This window comes from Carassius gibelio, chromosome B17 (assembly GCF_023724105.1).
Source record: "Carassius gibelio isolate Cgi1373 ecotype wild population from Czech Republic chromosome B17, carGib1.2-hapl.c, whole genome shotgun sequence".
Taxonomy (NCBI): domain Eukaryota; kingdom Metazoa; phylum Chordata; class Actinopteri; order Cypriniformes; family Cyprinidae; genus Carassius; species Carassius gibelio.
Window position 1 is genome coordinate 17,323,795 of NC_068412.1, and position 22,067 is coordinate 17,345,861.

Genomic DNA, 22,067 nt, shown 5'->3' on the forward strand with positions numbered 1-22,067 from the left:
AGACCCTCGGCTTCTCACCTGCTCAGGGCAGCTCTCTTATCAAACATAGATCCTCATGAAAGGAAAGCCCTGAATCTGTGAAGCCCTGATAGTGCAGACAGAAATCAGATGGATGCTGACACCATAAGAAGAGGTGAAAATAGTTTCTAACAAATCAGACTATAGCATTTGAGGCCATACAGACAATGATGCCTGACTTCATCTTCCTTTATCAAAAGCATATGATTGTATTGGCTGTGGAAAAAACACTGTACAATTTATGGCTTTATTTATTGACTGTGTGTTCCTGCAGATGACTTTATCTCATAGTCGGCCTGTGGTCTGCGGTTCAGGTCCTGCAGGGGTCAAACACTCTAAGGGCCTTTGGATCAGACAATAAAACACAGACACACACACACACACACACACACACAAAATAAAGGCTTACATGTATAAACACACACACACACACACACACACACACTGAAGGCCCTGGTCCGTTGTTACCGCTAGACATTTTCAGTGCTCAGCACACTTAGTCTTTAATAATCACCTGGCTGACAGCAAAACGCTGACAGCAAAATGAAGAGGTCAGACTAAGGAGGAACACACATACACACACTTATAGAACCACAAGTGCTAAATTTAAAAGCATTAAGAGGCCTGTGAAATGTCTTGAAAAATGGATAATAAAATAAAGATTTGTTTTACCACTTTCATTGTTTAAAAGGACCAACAAATAGTAAAAAAAAAAAGAAAGAAAAAGAAAAATAAAGACATCGTTAAGCAGGAAAGTACAAACAGACTTCATTCAAAGATACCTCTTTGTTCTCTCCCAAGAGAGAGTTTACTAATGTTTAAAAATACAGTCTGAGCATTTAGATAACTGGAGAAACGGTTGGGAGAACCTTGCATATAATGAGAAAGAAAGGTTTATAAACTGTATGAACTTTAAAAGGTCTACGTTTTCAAAGCCTTATGAGTATTTTGGGAATATTAATGGATTCACATTTAAAATTTGGTGATATTACCAAAAACCAGGGCTCTGAACGGGTTCAAGGAATGAAAACGAACGAAACGATTGGAAACGAACGAAATTTTGACAGGAACAGAACCAGAAACAGAAACTAAATCAAATTTTATAGTTCCGAACAGAATTTAAAATTTAAAATGACCATTAACCGGTTAATAAAGTTTTTTATCGTTCCATTTAACATTTGAAATTTGCTGTCAATGTGTCCCTGAGCAAGACACTTAACCCCTAGTTGCTCCAGAGGCGTGTGACCTCTGACATATATAGCAATTGTAAGTCGCTTTGGATAAAAGCATCAGCTACATGAATAAATGTAAATGTAAATGTAGAAAAAAGTTTTTTTAGAGAAATAAATAAGATTACTTCAATCAGAAATAGACATAATGCAGACACAAAGTGTTTACTAACATTAGGGTATAATAAACACTGTAAACATAGCAAGGCTATTTTTAATAATCATTTGGTATTCAAATACATCGTGAATATGGAAACATTTGATTTTTTGTCGAATGAGAGACCCAACGTTGGTTTGAGTTTCGTTTTAGCCTAAATTAGTTTTTCGTTTGTCATTAATATTGCTATAGCTTTTTATATTTTTAATTCTTGTTCTTTTCTGAATACTGTTAATTGAAATGATTTGTTGTGGAGTGAGGGGAAATAAAATAGCCTAGCGGAGCTTCTTAAATTTACCATAAGCTGAACAGTTTTCATTTGCTATCTTACGCAAATGAAGCGTTACTTATTATACATTTACTATTAGGCTATTCTATATTCTTTGCACTGTGACGTTACTGATTAGGGATGTTAATTTCGGTTATTTTTCCTAACCGACGCTCTTTACCCACTGATCTATATATATAACTGGATCGTTCATCGCGTTCTAAACTGCCAACAAGCAGTGAAGCCACCGGAAGTGTTCGATCCGCCATTTTACTAATCCCTACCAGAAGAGAGCACCATTGAGTTACATCCAAACTGTCCTAAAATAACTCGATTTGAAGCTGATCAGTCAAACGGGACTCATTTTTATGTTATGTGTAATAAAGTAATGTTTATTTCAGATGTTATCTGCAGTGTTTACGGTCTTATGAGACAGGATAAGTGATATATTTAAATCGTGTAGGTGGGTGTGTCTGCTGCGCACTGACGACACAGATAACTGATCAAACACAAAAATTGCTTATTTCTTTATGAACAAAGTTATTCAGGAATTATTAAACAAACGTTTTAGTATCATGATTTTAATATATTACAATGAATTATACAATTATGTTGTTTATATTTCTCTATAATGAAATGAAAAAAAAAAAGTAATTTACTATCTGGGAAATAAAGCTTTGTATTTATTTCCTAAATCCGTACTGTATATAGTCAGTTATTTCTCTGAATAAATTCAGATTTCAGAACGAACACTTTTTAGTTTGTTATATGTGTTGAGGTCGTGTCCGTCTGATGTTTATCATGTTCATGATGCTCGCTACTGTAATGAACGTAGCTTTTTAATAAGTAGGGGAAATTCCAGACATTAAAAAAATAACCATTTACATGCCTAGGGTGTTCGCATTGTAATAATGTACAGTGATACTTCATATTTATAAACGCTGACTTGTTAGGTGATGTTTTCTCATTAAAATCATACAAATTCCTATTAATTCAATGGAACGTTTTCGCACACTAGGGATTACCAATATGGCGGCGTGGCGGCTTCACTTTAATGACGTCATGAGCAATCCAGTTCTATATTATAGATCAGTGTCTTTAACCGATTATTAATCATTAACCAACAAAATTATTTTAAATAATAATAATTAAAAGTACAAACACTAGATAATAAATAACATTTTAGCATCCAGATACGTTAGGAACATGGAAACATTTGGATTTGTGCCGAATGAGAGAGGTAGGCATCATCTTATTCTTTTGTTTTTGGATTGACGTTTTTATAGCCTAAACTTTAGAGGATCTGTTTTGGAGAGAAACTAATAACTGTTTATATAATGTTTGTAAACATTTTGCTTTAGACTAAATAAATATCTTAAAAATAGTTTGATGTCTTTAAAGTGTTGATTAAAAGTGTTTTTTATTATTATTATATTATTATATTATTAGCTTACATTTGGCCAAAATCTAGAGAAGATGATGCTGTTTGGCTGTGACTAAGCATTAGATCTATATTTTTTCCTTTTCTTTTTGAGTAAAGAAAACACTATACTATATTATTATTGTATTATTATTATTAGGCAAATTATAAGCAAAGAATATTGTTTTTAAAAAAATAGCAATATTAACCGTTTTTTCTTCCACCCGAACCAGTTTCAGAATGGTAATAATATCAGAGGAACACAGAACAGAAACATTAAAATATCGATTCTGCTCGGAGTGTTTTTCCGTTTTCAAACCCTGCCAAAAAGGTTTAAAAAAACGCTTTGTGCTGATCAATAAAGAGAGTTGTAAATTAAACTAAAGATGAAATGCAGATGCAGATACTAATAGAGGCATAACACTATTAAAATTCTTAACATGTTCAATATCTAGTTAAATGTTTGTTAATGAGAATCATTTTAAGTTTACCTCTAATTATTGAGAATCTAGCTCTCAAACCATATGAGTGACAAACTAGAGAAAAGACTACTGTGCTCTAAAAGATGGAGAGAAGCAAGTGCGAGATCAGGGTAAAGAGCAGTGAACTTTATGAACAATGAGAAGTATTTTTCATTTTATCCAAGTGACATAGTCCATTTGTAATACAGGGCAGATCTCCCTAGAGCAGCCCAGGGTTAACTGCCTTGCTTGGAGGCACTTCGGTGGTACAACATCTCATGAATCTGCTCTTATGGGGTCTGAACCAGCAATCTTTGATTTATGTACCTAAATCTTTAACTACAAAGCCATAGTAACTGATGTGTGGTTTTAAGAACCTCTTGTATATTCTATAGGCCCCTACCACATTTCTCTTTCCCTTGTCTCTGGTACAGTTTGAAATAACTATATCTTTAGAAATGACTGGTTGAAACTGGTTCTGTGGGCACCCAATTGTTGAGAAGCATATCCTGTACGTCTCTCAGGAGAAACTGAAAGAAACAAAGTTTATTCCAAGATGAGATGAAGTGAAACATGGGCATAAAAGTCTGTCTGTGTGGGTGAGTGCAGACTGTTGGACATCATCGCTCACATAAACCTCTCCAACAGTTTCCACGTGTCCTGACTATTTCCAAAAATCTCCTACATTTAAAGTACCAGTATAAGCAATAACTCAACAATCTGTCATAATAAGATGCCAATAAGGTACAACAAGTTACAGTTCCTTATAATACCAATAATGTAATAATTATTTTATTTTTTCAAAAATACTATATTCTAAAATATTATTACATTTGAAAATAACAATCTTCTATTTTAATATAATTTAAAATCTAATTTATTACTGTGATGGCAAAGCTGAATTTTATTCCAGCCTTTAGATCTTTCAGAATGCATTCTAACATGCTGAAACATTATCATCAATGTTGAAAACAGTTGTGCTGTAATATTTAACAGTGATACAGTTTTTTGTGTCTATATGTATATGTATTGAAACCCACAGTATTCAATCACTAAAATAAGACAGGCAAAAGTTATTAAGACTTCTGAATTTTGAGCATGCCACTGAAGTTGCCTGTGGAGCTGAAATCATTGTTGCAGAACTGTTGATGGAGTCCCTGTATCAGCTGAACTGTAAGTGTGTCCCGCAGCCAGGACTTATTAGAGTAATTGGCTTTCTGTATCTGAATATCTAAAGGGATCCTGTGTGATCCCCGTCGGGCTCCAGAAAAGCACAGGGTTCCTGTTCACCATTAAAAATCGGTTCAGACGGATAACAATACCATACCGTTTGCCAGCCATGTCTATGCAATTACAAACATAAAGAGTCATTCTTGTTACAATGTTCAGGAGACTCCGAAAGCACCATTCAAGTGTAACAGCAAAGCTGGTCTGGTATTTTCCCCCTATTTTGTCACCTGGGTTTTGTCGAGCTACAGAAAAGCATAAGAGTTGCCAAAAATAAACTGATTATGGGTTTCGGTAACGTCCTTATGTCATTTAAACTGCGTATGGCCATCACTCATTTTACACATTAATTAAGTGGGATCATTCTTCCGCCTCCCTTTCTCTCCTTGGTAAACAAGATTGACTCATGTAATGTTGAAACACTAAAGAATATGGTACTTACAGTGGGCTATGACAAATGTATTCCATTAAAAGTAATCAATAACAGGGAGTTTAAAGAGAGAATGAATAGAATTCAACTGGTCATGTGATTTCAACATAACAGCCTCAAAGAGGCGACCCGCTCCATCTAAAACACATCCCTGATATGACTGGAGTCTTAATTTCATGTGAGAGTACATCATTTGAAACAATTTCCAAATGGCTTAAAGGGATATTTCTCGCAAAAATGAAAATTCATTATGGTACTCTCGTGAACACCAGTTGAAGACTAACACGGAAGAGAAGAACTGTTGAATAAAGTTGTTACTTTAGTTTTCTTTGCGCACAAAAAGTATTCTAGTAGTTTTATAAAATTATGGTTGAACCACTATATGTCACATGGACTGTATTAACGATGACCTTGCTACCTTTCTGGCTCATGTATATGGTAGTTGTGTTGCTGTCTATGGAGGGTAAGAAAGCTCAGAAATCTTAATTTGTGTTCCAATGATGAACAAAGGTCTTACAGGTTTGGAACATCATGAAGGCACGTCATTAATAACAGAATTTTCATTTTTGGATGAACTATTCCTTTAATTTCTTTGCGAAAAAAGCTTTAAAAGAGAGGGGGAAATGACTGTGCACCTTTAAACAGGTTTAAAAAATTAAATAAACTGTAGACAAGAATAAAAAGGGCATCAAGTTAAAAATCACTGGCTCTCTATTGCAAGTTACAACCAGTGCTACTGGCCAAACAGATTTTTAATACTGACCGTTATACTCAAGGGGCATTAATCTGTTATCGACACTTAAAACATGTCCCATCAGGCTTCGCTCTTTGTGGACAACAAACGTCATTTGGACTGTGTGTGACATTTGTCACAGTGGCACCGCAGCACTGATTGCATTGGGGATCCCAGAACTGTCCTGATCCAGTCCCAAGACTTCATCTCTATAGCTCTGAAAATTACACCAGAAAACCCTTGAGAGAAAACTAAACATTTGGAGTAGGTGGTAAATATGTGCTTGTGCAGGCAGTTTGGGGTCACATTCAAAACTACAGCAAATGCATTATAATCTAATCTAATCTAAAAACCTTTTTAATAGTTATTTAAATTTTTTTCCATTTTATTTATATGCACAGGCGCACTATACTGGTGTCACGTCTTATATAATTCCAGCCAAATGTAATTTTTATTCTTGTTCTAGAAAACTGAAATCTCTTTAAAGTTACTGCAGTGAGTCTTTCTGAAGGATCCTTGAAGCTGCATGTCTCTTAGGGCCGAGATAGCATCAATTCTCTCTTTAGAACACGTCACCTTCAGTTGGCCTTAAAAACAAACCACAATCCACTCATGCAGGCATGTCAAGGAGCAGCGGAGGGGCTGAGAGATCGATGTCTGAGATGCATCTGTAATCTTCATCTCACCGTGTCAGACAGATATGTCTCAGAAGAGTACAGAGCTGGATAGATTCAATTACAGGAGCAGCGCTGAGGAAAAACAGCTGTCTAGCTAGTATGGCCTAAATCTGGTTAAATACCATTAGACGGCACAACTGGAAAGGTCACTGATAGAGAACGTCAGAGAACGTCTCTAGTCTCTGATGTATTAGACAGTGAAAAATGTATCATGAGAAGAAAATCTTTATTCCTATTTCTTTCAAGATTTAGTACTTCTCTGTATAAAACCTGAAAAAAGGTCTGAATAATTCGATTATTTTTGAAAGTTATCATCAATAGTGATTAAAGATGCATTGATATTAAAATTCTCGCCAAAACCAATCACAGTGTCGCAGAATTATAATATACAGTATAAACATTTTATTTGCTATATTAACCAAAACAAAATCTCTAACATAACCAAAATGGCACAAATGCATCGAGAATCACTGGTTGCACTGATTAAATACAACGATTCAATAAGAGCACAGACTCTGGTCTCAGAGTGAAGAGGTTTCATGAGGGCATCCCTAACAACACAACTGACAATGCCTTAGTTTATGAGCTACATGTGGGTGGCCTTCAACCATCATCAGTCTCCATGGTAATGGAGTACCGGTGGGCAAAAATCTAAATCAGATCTCAAGGAAATAGAGATAGCTTGAAGCGAGTGAAAGAAAAGTACAGTTGTCGTTGCATGTACCATGAGTACAACTAGCAGAAGCATGTTACTCATTTTTGACTTCAATTTGCCACAGTATTTGACCAAGTTGTATTTGTTCTTTCTTTTGAGACCAAGCTTAACTTTCCCAGCTTTATTTGTGGCGTATTCAAATTAAGTCTGCTCCAATATAAATATGCCCTAACGCTCGAAATTATGTAAAGCCAGCCAATCAAACTCTTGATATTTCAGACAGATTTTACAGTTTTCTGTCAGATGCTGAGACTATTGCAAGTGACATTATCTGCAAAAAAACAAAATCGTTTTAGTCTTTCAGAAAATCCTGTGTCGATTTGTGCCATATTTTTAAACAAATCCACAGTAAATTTAAGTAAACAAAGGACCAAGTTCTTACTGACCTTGTCTGGAACTTCAGTTTACTACAGTTCATAGTTTGGTTTCTGCATAGACCTAATTTGCCACTCTCGTTATTTACACTACATGTGTGAATCAGTGGGCGGGGCTAAACAGGCAGTGATGTAGAAGCAGGTGTTGATCTTCTTCTGTGGAAGTGGTTTATAGCCAAACCATTAGGTCATAAAGTAGAACATTCCACAACCTGTCGTTTTGACTGGCTTCAAAAGAAGCTGTTTTTAGACTAACGAGAATGATGTGAGTTCTGAAACTTAGAGAATATTTATATAGTGCAAGGGAATTTTGATTTCTCAGTTCATGAACCCTCTAAATATATTAATAATATATTTTTGATTAAGTATATCTGCTTAAATTTCCCTAATATTTGGGAAATTTCTGTATTGCCTCTACTGTAAGTAGAATTTGCAATATATTATGGCATTTGAAGGTTTAAACATTGGTTGTGTTGAATACTGGTACAAAAAAGTACATGTACTTAAATTGTAAAATAGCCTAATAATATTAGGCACCGGACAACATTGTGCTGCTATTTAGCTCTATTTAGCTTAAGTTCTGCAGTGAAGACGTGTGACATGTGCACAAGTGTATGGTTCAAAGCTGTACATTTATCAAGCCAGTTCTACTGTATTAAGAACATACAGTAAATGCAAATGCCTTGTCTATTCAGTTCAGTTCAGCAGTAAAAAAGTAAAAAATTGTGGTCAAAAAAGGGGTAAGAGCAGCTGAACTATATACAGCTTATACAATACAGCAAGAGAGACTTTCAGTGACATTTTACAGAGGTGACTTTGCTTCTACAAAGACATGCTCCACACATTTAATGATCTGTGAATGTTCTCTACCGCTCCTGGATTCACATCCATATTCTAGAGATATACCTATCATTTCATTTTCATTCCTGTGCAATGCATGGAAACTGTGACTAAACCACAGGAAATGAACGCAAGGTGAACCTGCAACATTACAATTTGATATACTTTGTGTATGCGCATTTCACAATATTAAAATTGATATTCAAACACATATCTCTCTCTCTGACCTTGCACACTCAACTGTGACAGTAATGCATCTACACATTTGTTTGCAAGTCATTTCAAAACATAAAATCACACCTTCCCATCGCATATCATTTTGATGATAGCAGCAGTATTTTTCAGGTGCTTGTTATAAGATACTGTACTATATATTACCTACAGTATAACAACTTTTTTAGCACATCTTCTGAACTTCCAAATATACTTCGTTAATCATTCTAACAAATCTTTTAATTATACCCATTATTCATATTTTTGCTCAATGTCTGCTTGATTCCACATGCATCAGTAAGACAGCTCAACAGGAGCGCAGAGATTGAGAGATCTCCCAGAGACTACAGACAAAGCACTATGCAGTTAAAAGCCGGTACAGAATATAAACCTCTTAAATAGATTAGTAAAAGTCGAGGTTTGCTGTAAAAGCTGTAAAACTGCTCCATAAGACAAAGCTCAGCCTACAAACACATAAGTTTATGGTCAGACGTATTCCAGATCTTGATTTTAGTCTCTAGTTTGTCTTTGGCAGACATCCTGTCCATCTCCCATCTAATCAATGTAAATGGATTTTTGAAATTTAAAATCTATGCTGCCCAATTCCGTGTGAGTTGTTGTTTCTCCCCACAGAGGGACTGTGCATTAGTGTGTAATGCCATTACAGATAGCTGTGGGGCAGGAATTGACTGCGGGACGGTCGGGACCTGCTCAGATATGATGTGAGGACAAGACAGACACCAGACCACTCTCCGCCTCCTTATTACTTGTCTGCATGGTGGCTAACGAGAATGCCAGACTTGATCCTCATCACTGGGAATTCACCACATCATGACAAGATACTAATGTCCATTACTGCCTACTGTCCACTGAGAAAGACTGGACATTTGACACTCTATGTGGTTTAATTTTGTTTATCTTAACATCATAAGAGTAAGGGGCCGTTCCGATAGAATGCATTTTTTCATTCCACTGCACTGCTTTCTCATTGTTTTTATGTAAGCATGCTCTAGATAGACGTTTCTGGCCATTGCATTAAATCTTGCTCTTCTTTAAAGGGATAGTTCACCCCAAAAAAATTTAATTAATTACTCACCCTCATCCAAACATGTAAGATTTTTGTTAAAGTTATATTTACGGGTCTTTATTAGATAGGACAGTAGAAAACAGGCAGGAAAGCATTGGGTGGAAAGAAGCGGGATTGGCAAAGGCCCTCGAGGACCAGTGGTACTGTCATGAACGTGAGTCGAATTATGACACAGAAGAGAAGAAATTGTTGAATAAGATCTTTATTTTTGTTTTCTTTGCACACAGAAAATATTCTCAATGCTTCATAACATTATGGTTGAATCGATGATGTCACATGGACGTTTTTAACAATGTCCTTGCTACCTTTTTGGGCCTTGTATGTGTCAGTTGCATTGCTGTCTATGGGAGGCTCAGAAATCCCTTGGATTTCATCAAAAATATCTTAATTTGTCTTCCGAAGATGAACATAGGTTTAACAGGATTGGAATGATAATGATGAGTAAGGGTGAGTAATTAACAACAGAATAAAAATTTTGGGGGGACCTATCCTTTTCCCAAATTTAATATTTTAACATTTCAGACAAATATATTGCCTATATTGACCCAACTACTCAGCAAGCAGCATACATCAGCTGCATAACATTCCTGAATGAATCAGCAATTTTAAACAAATCTGTCAATGATTCAGTGATTCAGATTCAATGATTCAGTGACTCACTCATGGAAACTGTCATATTTAATTCTGTGATGAACATATCAAAAAAGCTTTTACATGTTTAATGACTCATAAAGACCCTTTTCCATTACTGAACGAATCAGTTAAATCAATGAATCGTAAAGACGTGTATTTGTATATATTTGTGTTTAAAAATATTTTATCACCCTTAACAGTTATTAGTTTGATAATATAAATATCTGTGCTTGCTATTTTTTTGCTATATATACAGGACAAAAAAAAATATCATATCAGGAAGTTAGTGTCAAACCTTAAGTGCCAACTTGGTTTCCTGCCAATAAATTCAATAAATGGCCCTGTGGTTCACACGCACAGAGAGTGTGAACCAGCTCTGGAGCAGGGTCAGGATAAAAACCTTGTTTACAGTATAGACACTCATCTCCCTTGGCAACACAGCAGGCAAGAATTCTTCCAACACAACAAAAAAGAAAAGTGAGGAGACGCTTAAAAAAAAGATGAAAAATAAGCTTTAATTGAGTTTTCTCTCTCTCTCACACACACACACACACACACACACACACATACCCACAGCACCACACAAGCCCCTCTTTCTGAGTAAATGATTCTACTTGCCTCTCAATATTCTAAAATCACTCAAGCAGAAGCGTCTGTGAAATCTAGTTGGACTCTTGTGAATCGATTTCAAACATGATGCTCACTGAAGTGAATAAACATTTTCCATACAGACATCACAGGCTGATGCTTCTCTCTCGTACTGTGTTTGATCACTGTCATGTAACAAAAGAAAACAATTTCCATCAGAGAACATTAAATAACTACAGCGGGGACTATAGTAACATGTTCATTTAAATGTTTAATTCTCACGTAGCAGGTTTAATTTCCTTTCTGCCTGCTCTCCGTGGTTCATTAGGAAGCAAAGCTTAATGAAAGCATGATGTAATCATGTACATCTACTGTAAAAGCACTGCACTTCTAATGTGACTGTAGTGCCAACGGGTCAAATTCAAGAAGGCTGTTTACAAGAGAGTGGTCAGGATTGAGGGATGAAATAAAGTCTGCTGTTCTAATTGGATTGTGGTGTGTGATTTAATGTGAAAGTAATAAAGTCAGAGGCTCTGTATAATTTCGATTGATATTACTAAATAAATATGGAAAAGTCAGTGCTCTTATCAAACTAAATGTTTTGACTACATAATGAGGCTGCATAACTGAATAAACAAATGGCATAAAGAAAATGGCTACAGTTCGACCCACATTAGGGTTGAGTTGATAGCAAGACTTTGGCTTCAATACAATACCTGCTTTTGTATAGAAGCAAAATCAATACCTTAGGAAACAAATAAACAGTCTGAGCTGGCAATGAATTGAAACTCAGGACTGTCAATATCATAATAACATCAGCCTGATTCGATAATGAAATGTCAAGTTAGCGCGTTAATATATTCTATTCATTTTTTAGGATAGAAAACAAAACGTCTCCGGTTTAATCTGACAATGTTTTGGTTAGATTTCTGAAAGCAATCTTAAAAAACAAAAAACACTGAACTCAATGTAAACTTATGATAATTTAACACGTTTCCTCAAACTCTAATCCAAAAATGTAAGAATTTTCCACAAACATATTATAAGCAGCACAAATGTGCTTTATTACTGATAAGAAATGTTTCTTGAGCACCAAATCAGCATTTCTGAATGACAAAGTGACACTGAAGATTGAAGTAATGGCTGCTGGAAGTTCTCAGGACTAAATTAAAAGTTATAATGTATTCAAATACAAATCAATTTTTACAAATTGTACAAATATTTCACCACATTTATCAGTTTTTCTGTATTTTTGATCAAATAAATGCCGCCCTGTGAGCAAACACATACAAAGAATCTAACTGACCCCCCCTAAAATTTTACATTATACTGCATGTTAAAAAAATCACCTGGATTTGATTACAAAGCTATAATACTGTACTTTTTAAATAACCACCTTAACCAAATCAACTGAGACTAACATTAAGATCACAATCTTGCTGAAGCCATATTTTCTCAATGTCAGATTGTTCTTTTGCCATCCTATCAGACTGTAATGCACTAAGATGCAGTGCTATGCCTATGTGTGTTTTCTGTGTTTCTGCAGCTATAGATTTCTTCCAGCTGTTTAACTCTGACCCACGCAGGCTGTATGCCTGCCACCAGCCTCCAAAACATCTCTGCTGCCACTTGGATGAAGTGCGGGTTTTGATGACTGTTTGGATTCAATGAGGTTGTGGCCTCCAGCTTGGCAAACTGTCATCCTGTATCTCGTTGCTTTTATGTTTTTAGTGTAGGGTATCATAGTGAATCAAACAATTTAAGACTTGATCAGATTGGTGTTTAAACAACCCAAAGAGCCAAATTCCACAAAAAGGCCCATTATAATAAGACAACGTATAAATCTGTTCATAACCTGAAGCAAGTCCACCAACTAGTATCTTTGAGTAGTTCACAGCATTAAAACTTACTGATAATTCAAACTCCGTCATGTTCACAAAATGGCACAGAAACTGCTTTTACATGTATATATGCACCTACAGTAAATGATGCTAAATGCTTTAAATGTTTCTTTCAATCACTTATTTGTAAAATGTATAAAATTCTTGTTATAGAAGCTTTTGTCTAAATTATACTCTGTGAAAGCTGGAAAATTCGGACCATGTGACTGATAAGATAACATGTTGAGCTATGTATTTGGAGGAGAAACATAGCAACACCCCAAGCTAAGACAATGTCTTATTGGTCAAGACATCATTTGGGATTTGTCCTACAGCCGACTTTAAAAACTCAGGACACCAACAAAATTTGCTCTATAGCTCCTGCTTTTAGCTTTTTTTGCTTTTTGCATTAGGGCTCTCTCTAAGCCATGCTTTTCGCCATCACTCTTTGCTTTTTTCGAGCACTGTTCCAGTGTGCTTCAGCCTTTCAGAAGGTGGGGGGGGGGGGGGCATAGAGGAGAAACAATAATGTGGAGTATGTGGAAGATAATGTGTTTTTTTTTAAGCTTAAACCGCATATACATATTTCATTTCACCAATTAAATAAAATAATGTTCTTTTTAGCAACATCATATGACCCCTTTAAGGAATTTAATGCGAGGGTTAATTAAATGATTGATGGTTGTTTAGGCCAAAGCATTTGTACATATTGCTATAAACATTTTAAGTCTCTTAAACTTATTATTTCCTTACTTCCTCTCTTTCTGAAACCTGTGTGAATACGTGTGTTTATATGTTAGATTAGTTTATGTGTTGGATTTATTCAATAAAGTCTTATTTATATTGAAAAGAGAAGTATCTTTTGTTTTGTGCTTACAAGTTAATGTCTTAAACTGGCGATTTTGTTACTGTGCTAATTAACAGCATTTTCACTAGATTTTGGTTTTTAATATCCATTGCAGTGATGACATTATACAGCTCATTCAATGAGTCAGTCGGTGATTCAGTGATCACCCGTAAAACAGTGAATCTGTCAAAATTCCCTATTAAAAAACAAAAAAAAATAAAATTCCCTTTGAGCTAAATTGACCTGTTTCCCTAACATTAGAATAATCCAACTGTTTTTAGAGAATTTTTGTCATTATTTTCATTTTATCATTATTTGCAACTGAAAAATATGAAACATTTTCACAAAATATGCATATAAATATTCTATATATTTATTTTTTTTAGTAAAATGTAGGTATCTGAATACCGCAAATTATCATGTATTACCATATTGATGCCAATTCATTTACTCCATTTCAGTGCAAATAGATCATCAAAAAGATTTGAAAAAATATTTAAATATTTCAATCAGGCCCTCCAATTCAGTTCAATTCAATTCAGTTCAATTAAATTCAATTCAATTCTTTCTATGATTCAGTAGTTTGGTCTTCAATGATTACATATCCACTGTAGCTTCATGTTTTTATCTGATAAGAGTAGAGTGCAGTATTGTCTTCAGTTGCTTATTTTTGGCTCTAAGGCCGGACATGCAATATTAGTCATATAAGAATGAATTGAATGACAACAGCACTACAACGAAAATGTATTTTTCATGAGATGCTTGTACCACAATATCTTGCAGCAAAAATGGCAGCAGAGCCCTTAGATCTTCCTCTTTCCTCCACAACAGTAACTAAACCTCCTGACTCGCCATACTTAATCCACTGAGCAGAAGCCATATGATTTACTTCTAAATGGGTGTACATATTAATTGAAAATGTCCAGCTAATAAAATTATGTGGATATGCATGTATGCATGGCTAAACTCGGAATGGAATAGGCTACTAGCTTACTACTTTCTGAATGCTGCATTCTATGTATTGGTAAACAAAAATGTCATGTTTGGCAAACAAAGTGCTACACAGAAATTAAAAATTAAAAGACGATGTAACATTATTATTACTTTAAGAAGTAAACGCCAATGAACAATTGTAATGTATTTCAGGCACAACTTCTTCAAGTAACACCTAACTTTTATTTTGATGGGTTGTCACTAAGTTTCTGTTTGTGCATACAGTATGAGGACAATAGTTTTTTTTCTCCCCTGAAGTACGGTTTTTCCCTATTCTCTTAATGAGTAATGGCATAACGTGCAATAAACCAATCAGAGTCTCATCTTCCATCCCCTATAAAGCCAGTTGCGCTCGATCCATGGTGGGTTCTCTATTTACTGTACATGGCAGAATGTAATTTTTCAGTTTTAAAAATAATCAAAGTGCATGTGCATTGTGCACCAACAATAGGCAAATATTACAAACGCGCTCTATAACAAAGAAAAAATATTGCGCCAGACTTTAGACCAGGTTTGAGTTGGTCTATGGTGCGGTCTATTTTCAGTTCCTCAAAATAGCAATGCACCAACAATGCACCTGAACACACCTCTTTTTTAGACCAGCACGCACATGGGCCCACAAGTACGCATACATGCATTTGCTATTTAAACAACTGCATTGGGCTGAAACTAGCAAAAACACTTGTGCCATGCCTTGCGCCATATTGCGCAGGGTGTATGATAGGGCCCTATGTGTTCATGTCCTCATATAGTGAGACAGTAGATGCTGAAAGCACTATGAGCATAGCACAAGCTTGATTATCTGCAGTATACGAAACCACACCATTCAAACACAGACACAGAAATCATGGGGTCATACTGATCTCAGCAGATAAATTTGCTGATGACAGTAAAAAGCAGATAAACCTGTGGAGCATGCCGAATAAATTAGTTGTATCGAAGGTAATTTTACTCTTGGTAAAGCTGAACACTGCAAAGTTATCACTGATTCACATTCAACCAACATGCAAAACACAAAGTCTGAATAAGGAACCTCAGCTCAGACCAAAAGGAAGCACAAAATGATATGAAACATTAGCGCATTGAGATAATAAAAAAAGAAAGAAATCTAAAGAATGACAGCAGATTAGTGGCAATGCTCAGTGTGTTTGTGAATCAGTCATGTTAGCAGACCAGAAGAAGCAGCGGGTGAAGCACAGAGAGACGCAGCCTCGTTTCTGCCAGCTGTGATGATGCAAGCAGTGAGGAATCACAACACAATGATCGCAAGCAGCTCGGCATCATGATGAATTTAAACATTAAAAGCAGATGCGTGCATGTGCTTTCTGAACTCCCCACCGTGCCATTAGAGCACACAAACACAGTCTGGTTAAGTGTTAACTACACAACACACAGTTCTGGAGATGAGGAACACACTCACCTTCGGTCTCACCACACAACGTGCACTGTGACTCTACAGAATGAGGAAAGAAAAAAGAAATAGAGAACTTAGACCAAACTTTTAAATAAACAAATATTGTGAGGATAATCTCTCACCCACCCCCCCCCCCCCCCCCAAAAAACCTCTCAATTTAATTTCATTAACGAAATAGGAAAAGTTCTCCCAAAAAATGAAGCAACCCTCTGACTATCCAAGATGTAGACAAGTTTGTTTCTTAATTGGAACAGATTTGCCGAAATTTACATCACTTGTTGGATTGGAGTCATATGGATTTCTTGAGAATTATTGTGACGGCACCCATTCACTGCAAAGGATCCATTGTTGAGAAAGTGATTTAGTGCTGAATTTCTCCTAATCAGCTCCAATGAAGAAACAAACTAGGGGGAACACCTGCGTGAACCTTTAGTACGGAACACACATAGAACATATCTTTATATAAATTCAATAAATACAACCCAGATTATTGTAGAGTTAAATACATAAATTAGACTATAAACTAAATACAAAAGGTATATAAAAGCCATGAACGCCATTGTAACATTCAACTTTTTCCCTTGCTTTATGAAGGTCACATTATAACTGTCATGGAAACTTTTTTGCAACTTTTCTAATCTCCAAATGCATTATACTGTAAACAAAATTATCAAAACTCTGATAATTTAAAATGTAGTGTATGCACACGTACTGTATTTCAGTGGACAAATTAAATAAAATCAGCAAAAGTGTGATTAGTTAGATTTTTTAAGTGCCTAGTTTAAATAATAAACACCCAATTATTCATACAGTAAATAAGCATGAGTCCACTTTAGCATCTGTTTTGTTTGTCCCACCTGCATTGGGTATTCTCAGGATTTCCCTTCTATGAAATTTCCAAGTAATTTCATAAAACATTTTGTACTCAATTATTTAATCTGTGGCCTCGATATGCAAAAATCACAAACAGATACTTTTTTGGTCCAATTACAATCTACTTTCTGAACACCTTCAAAATCTGGCAAGCTGGCACACACACATTTGCAGTCAAAATCCAAAAAACACACAAACTAAAGCAATACTCAAGCATAAATGCATGCATTATGGCCATATCTTCGAAAATGTAAATCAAAATATGAAGCTATGTTAAAAAAAGATTCATCTGTAAAATATGGGCTCTTCACAAGACTACAGCACATTAAAAATGGAAACACTATACATATTCTGTCATGTAGCAATTCAGTTTTCATTTCAATGGCTATTAAAGAGAATCGCTTTATTATTAAAGTCCTTGCGGCAACACAGCAGTGATTTAAATAGTCGTTCTGCTATGTTGAATGAATGAGTATCTGATTAGTATTTATTATATAGTGCTGTCTATTTAAATCATACTCCCATGCCACTAATTAAGAAACGACTGACATTTGTTCATAATCATATTGAGAGATGTGAACAGGCAACAAATTCAAAAGATCAATCTTCTCATCAAGTATCTTATGTTTCTGGCAAACTCCAAATATACAAAAGTCCAGTCCAAACATAATAATTGAAGCCTGAACTTGAAACATGAGGAATTATCTTTTCCAAACAGAAATGGCAAAAAAAATACTTTAGCCAATGCAGCGAAAATCCTATTCCTTTCTGGGCTTTTACTGACATGTTTACTGAAGCTTTCAATTCCTGATACCTTTAACTCCCTCTCTGAAAGTAAACCAACAAAAACAGTGAAACCACATATTTATGTTACTCTTCCAAGTTACCAGCAGCAACATCCATATTCATAAAGATATTTACAGCAAAAGATAAATGCAGACATGGATCCGAGACCTTTTTCCTGGCCAAGGCCCCAAAAGTTCATATTTACATATCAGTTTGACTTGTGTCCCATTTGAGATTTTGAAGTCAAAAAGCCCCCATAGAAACCCAGGAAGAACAATATGCAAACAAATTTGGATGCAACATGCACGGGGACTACTGGTATCAGCTGCATGTGACCGAGCAAATTTCGTCTCGCGATTCTCTAAAATAAGAAGCATTAACCAGCGCGTGGAAAAAAGCATTTCAACTCATTCCACAACTAAGCATTCCGTAATTAACACCAGTATTTGCATATTAGCCTTGTGTGCTCACACTCTCTGCTTTAGTTGGCGTAGTGTTAACAGTGAGAGTGTGAGTGGTGATAATTAGCTTTTCTGTTCTGGTCTTTTTTCACAGGCACACAGAAGCTTTTCTTCAGCTCTGTGAGGGGACGAGGTGTTAATACCAGATTATATCATTATAGAACAATTCTGCATACTATTTTTGTCAACATCAGCTCTCGTTTGATGAGGTCATGAGAAACAAATTGATTAACACGAGTAGAATCATGTACTGAGGTAAACGAGTCAGCCTATAGTAAATGGAGGTCAGTTCAAAGATGATCAGTGCAGATACAATATATCGACAAGCTTCCTAGCTTGTGTAAACACACACACACGCGTGTTACTCTATTTAGATTACTATTGATTTCAGTTTCTGCACTCTAAAATAATCCCTCTTGTGCTTGACTAACTGCTCCTGCAGGAGCTGACAAAGCTGTTCTGTACTTTCAGATAGTATCAGACTTTATGAAGACTGTTAGCACTCAGTCTATCATAAGCACTCTGCTTGTAAGAGCTCTCTCAGTCCCCAAGAGTAAAAAAAGATAACAACATACCATTCTGCAAAGGAATATACGGCAGATGTGCTAACATTCAGACCAAACAGCAGATGCGAGTGTGATTTTATATATATATATACATATACATATATATATATATATATACATATACATATATATATATATATATACACACATATACATATATATATATATACACATATACATATATATACATATATATATATATATATATATATATATATATATATATATATATATATATACACAGTCGTGGCCAAAAGTTTTGAGAATTACGTAAATATTGAAAATTGGAAAAGTTGCTGCTTAAGTTTTTATAATAGCAATTTGCATATGCTCCAGAATGTTATGAAAGAGTGATCAGATGAATTGCATAGCCCTTCCTTGCCATGAAAAATAACTTAATCCCAAAATACATATACATATAATATACATATACTATACATATACATATATGTATAATATACATAACACATATACATAATATAATATACATATACATATATTGGATAAAATATTGTCAGGTTGTGCTCTGCTAAAGAAAATTGCTCTAAATAAATCCACAGCAACATTAACAGTTGTGAATCTCGTTGTTGGATGTATTGGTTGAGAGAATGATTCAGTGACTCTTGAATGAATCACTGTTGCTGAACAAATCAAGTGTAAGTGAAGAATTATGAACAGTATGAAAGATCGAAAGATCTTTAGAGAGTTCGAAAAACATTATAAATTGAGATTCTTCAACATCACAATCTTTATTTCAGAGATTGATTTGTATTAAAACATTTCAGTATGATTTATTTCTTTAATAAAATAAATAATATATCATTATTATTCTGTACATTTTTTGCAAAATTAAGGCCACATTAATACTGATTTGTAAACTTGTCACTTTTGCTTTTCTTTAAATGCTCTGTGAATGTAAAAAGTATATTTATATATTGTATATGATTTATATAGTTTTTAAGAAAATTTTGTTGAATCTTTTTAGTGTGTCATTACCAATCATGTTGGAATTTTGTCAAATTATGCAAAAAGTGGACAAAATATTAGCCTGTGTAATTTTGTGTTTATTTAAGATATGGGAAATGCTAGTGATAAACATTACCAAGACAAAGAAACCTGATATTTTATTCCTAAACATTAACATCATTGAAAATAATTTGAGATGTTTCAGTTTCAATGTATTAATAAACCAATGTTCAAATGACTGATCACTGACCAATGTGCTGTGCATGAATACAAATGTATGTATTTAGAAAGTCCACAAACACCCAAATATTCAGATTAGCTGCGAAGAGCAGGTCTTTTCCTCTTTCCAGATGATGGACTGTTTATTCTCTCTTAATACAGTCTCACCCAATCAGAGCGCTGAGAAAGGTGGGCGACTGAGACCAAAGTAAGAGCCTCATCTCTTACATTAGAGCAGATGAGTCCTTGACTGGACTGTTCTTTTTTTCCATTATCTATTTGCCTTAAAACATACAGTGTTACAAGTACAGACTAAATTGATTTTCTCTCACCGAAGACTAAAGAAGTTCTAAAATAGAGAATTGTGTGTGTGTGTGTGTGTGTATTTTGAAAGTGTGAGGGAAGAGTGTTAGACTGTTGATTATTTTGTTCTTTTATATTTTTTTTCCACATTCAGAGAGCCAAAGAACAGACTTCTCATAAATTACCTAACATCCAGCATCTTAAAATAAACTTGGAAAAACCACATAATACACAGAAGAGCACACAGAGACCTGAAAACAGTGAAAGTTGCTCTGCATGTGGCTTTTTTAGTGTACTCAGAAGGTACTGTAAACAGTCATCAAGTATTGTTATCTGCCATACAGGGATCATGCATTTGGGTATGTTTCAGGATTTAAATTAGTTTAAAAGCTTCCAGTATTTACTTCAATCTCCATTTAATCTCCACTGAAGTGTATCCAGCTACCAAAGTAAATGCTTTAGATGATGCTAGAGATTCTCCACCTTTTCTTTAAAAGCTATTCTGTAATGGACCTCTTTTCCATCAAACCTCTTTGATAATGTAGCAAGCCTGAGAATTAGACCATAATGAAAAAGCCTGAACAAAACATCAAAAATGGCACTTACAAAAAGGTAGCGTAACAACACCAAGGAAATGAATATATACATTAATTTGGACTGATTACTTACTTACTGATTAAGGTATTCCAACATACTTTACTTCAAAGAAAACCATTGAACTTTATTTATTACTGGTATGGGGGAATAATTTTTATTTATATTATTAATATTTATTTAAAAAATACAATACTTACTGCCCTTTACTTCAGTTCAGTTCACCGTGTGTGGCCTTGACCTTGCACAAAACCCGGCTGAACATATAAAAGGTGCAGTCTTCCATTTAATTAACTTCCCTAGAAAATAGTATAAAGACGGAATATTCGGATTACATTCATACCTCACACATTAATTCTGTATAGAGCATACTTGTTAACAATGACAAAGTATGTGCTTATTCAAAAGAGGTGACTACTTAAGAGAGGATGTGATTTCGGATGCAGCCGCAGAGAAAAACCTCCTTAAATAAAGACCCATTTATGCTCATATCAGCTATACTCCCCATTGAGGCAATGCTGAAAATGTAACATCTACAGTAGGCCTACCTGCGATACATTATGAATTGTGGTCAAGCATTTATACACAGAACGGAAGTGTCAATGATAGGTTACAAAGCTCAAGCACCTCAAAAAAAGTAATATAAATATAAATCTTTGATGCAACACTTTTATCAATTAGTTAACTGTATCAGATTAAACTGTAACCACATTTCTTTACTGATTGACTGTGCAGCCCTATTGTGTGATAAGTAAATGGATGACGCGCAGCTGTAGTCCTGAGAAATGCTGCGAGGTTGGAGGACTGATGAAATTCTTCACGGACGAACACCCTCATGTATTATAAGAGAATCTTTCATGAAGCGTTTGCTCTGCGGCCTCTCCTTTCCACGACCCTTAATGATGTTCTCTCCCTGCCCTCCTCCTCTCCTCTCTTCCTGTGGCCTTGCCTTTCTCTAATTTCTCTCTCACTATCTCTATTTCGCCCTTTCTTCTTTACTTCCCTGCTCCTTCTCTCCCTCTGTTTTCATGAATAGGCTCACTGAGGCGTCTTGTGCAGGACTAGGTCTGTGCAGACCTCAAAGACAGGAAGAGA

The 22,067-nt window shown here is 35.2% G+C and overlaps 1 protein-coding gene across 2 annotated transcripts in view; it reads right to left on the reverse strand.

Annotated features, from left to right (window-relative positions):
- Positions 1-22,067, reverse strand: part of LOC127976630 (disks large-associated protein 2-like) — a 102,857-nt gene that overhangs the window by 56,340 nt on the left and 24,450 nt on the right. Inside the window, exon 2 of one of the 2 annotated variants that reach the window (XM_052581205.1) lies at positions 16,211-16,243. The exons of the other annotated variant lie outside the window; for it this stretch is intronic. The gene's annotated coding sequence lies outside the window, so the exon portion shown is untranslated. The remainder of the gene's footprint in view (positions 1-16,210; positions 16,244-22,067) is intronic. 2 annotated transcript variants of the gene reach the window in all.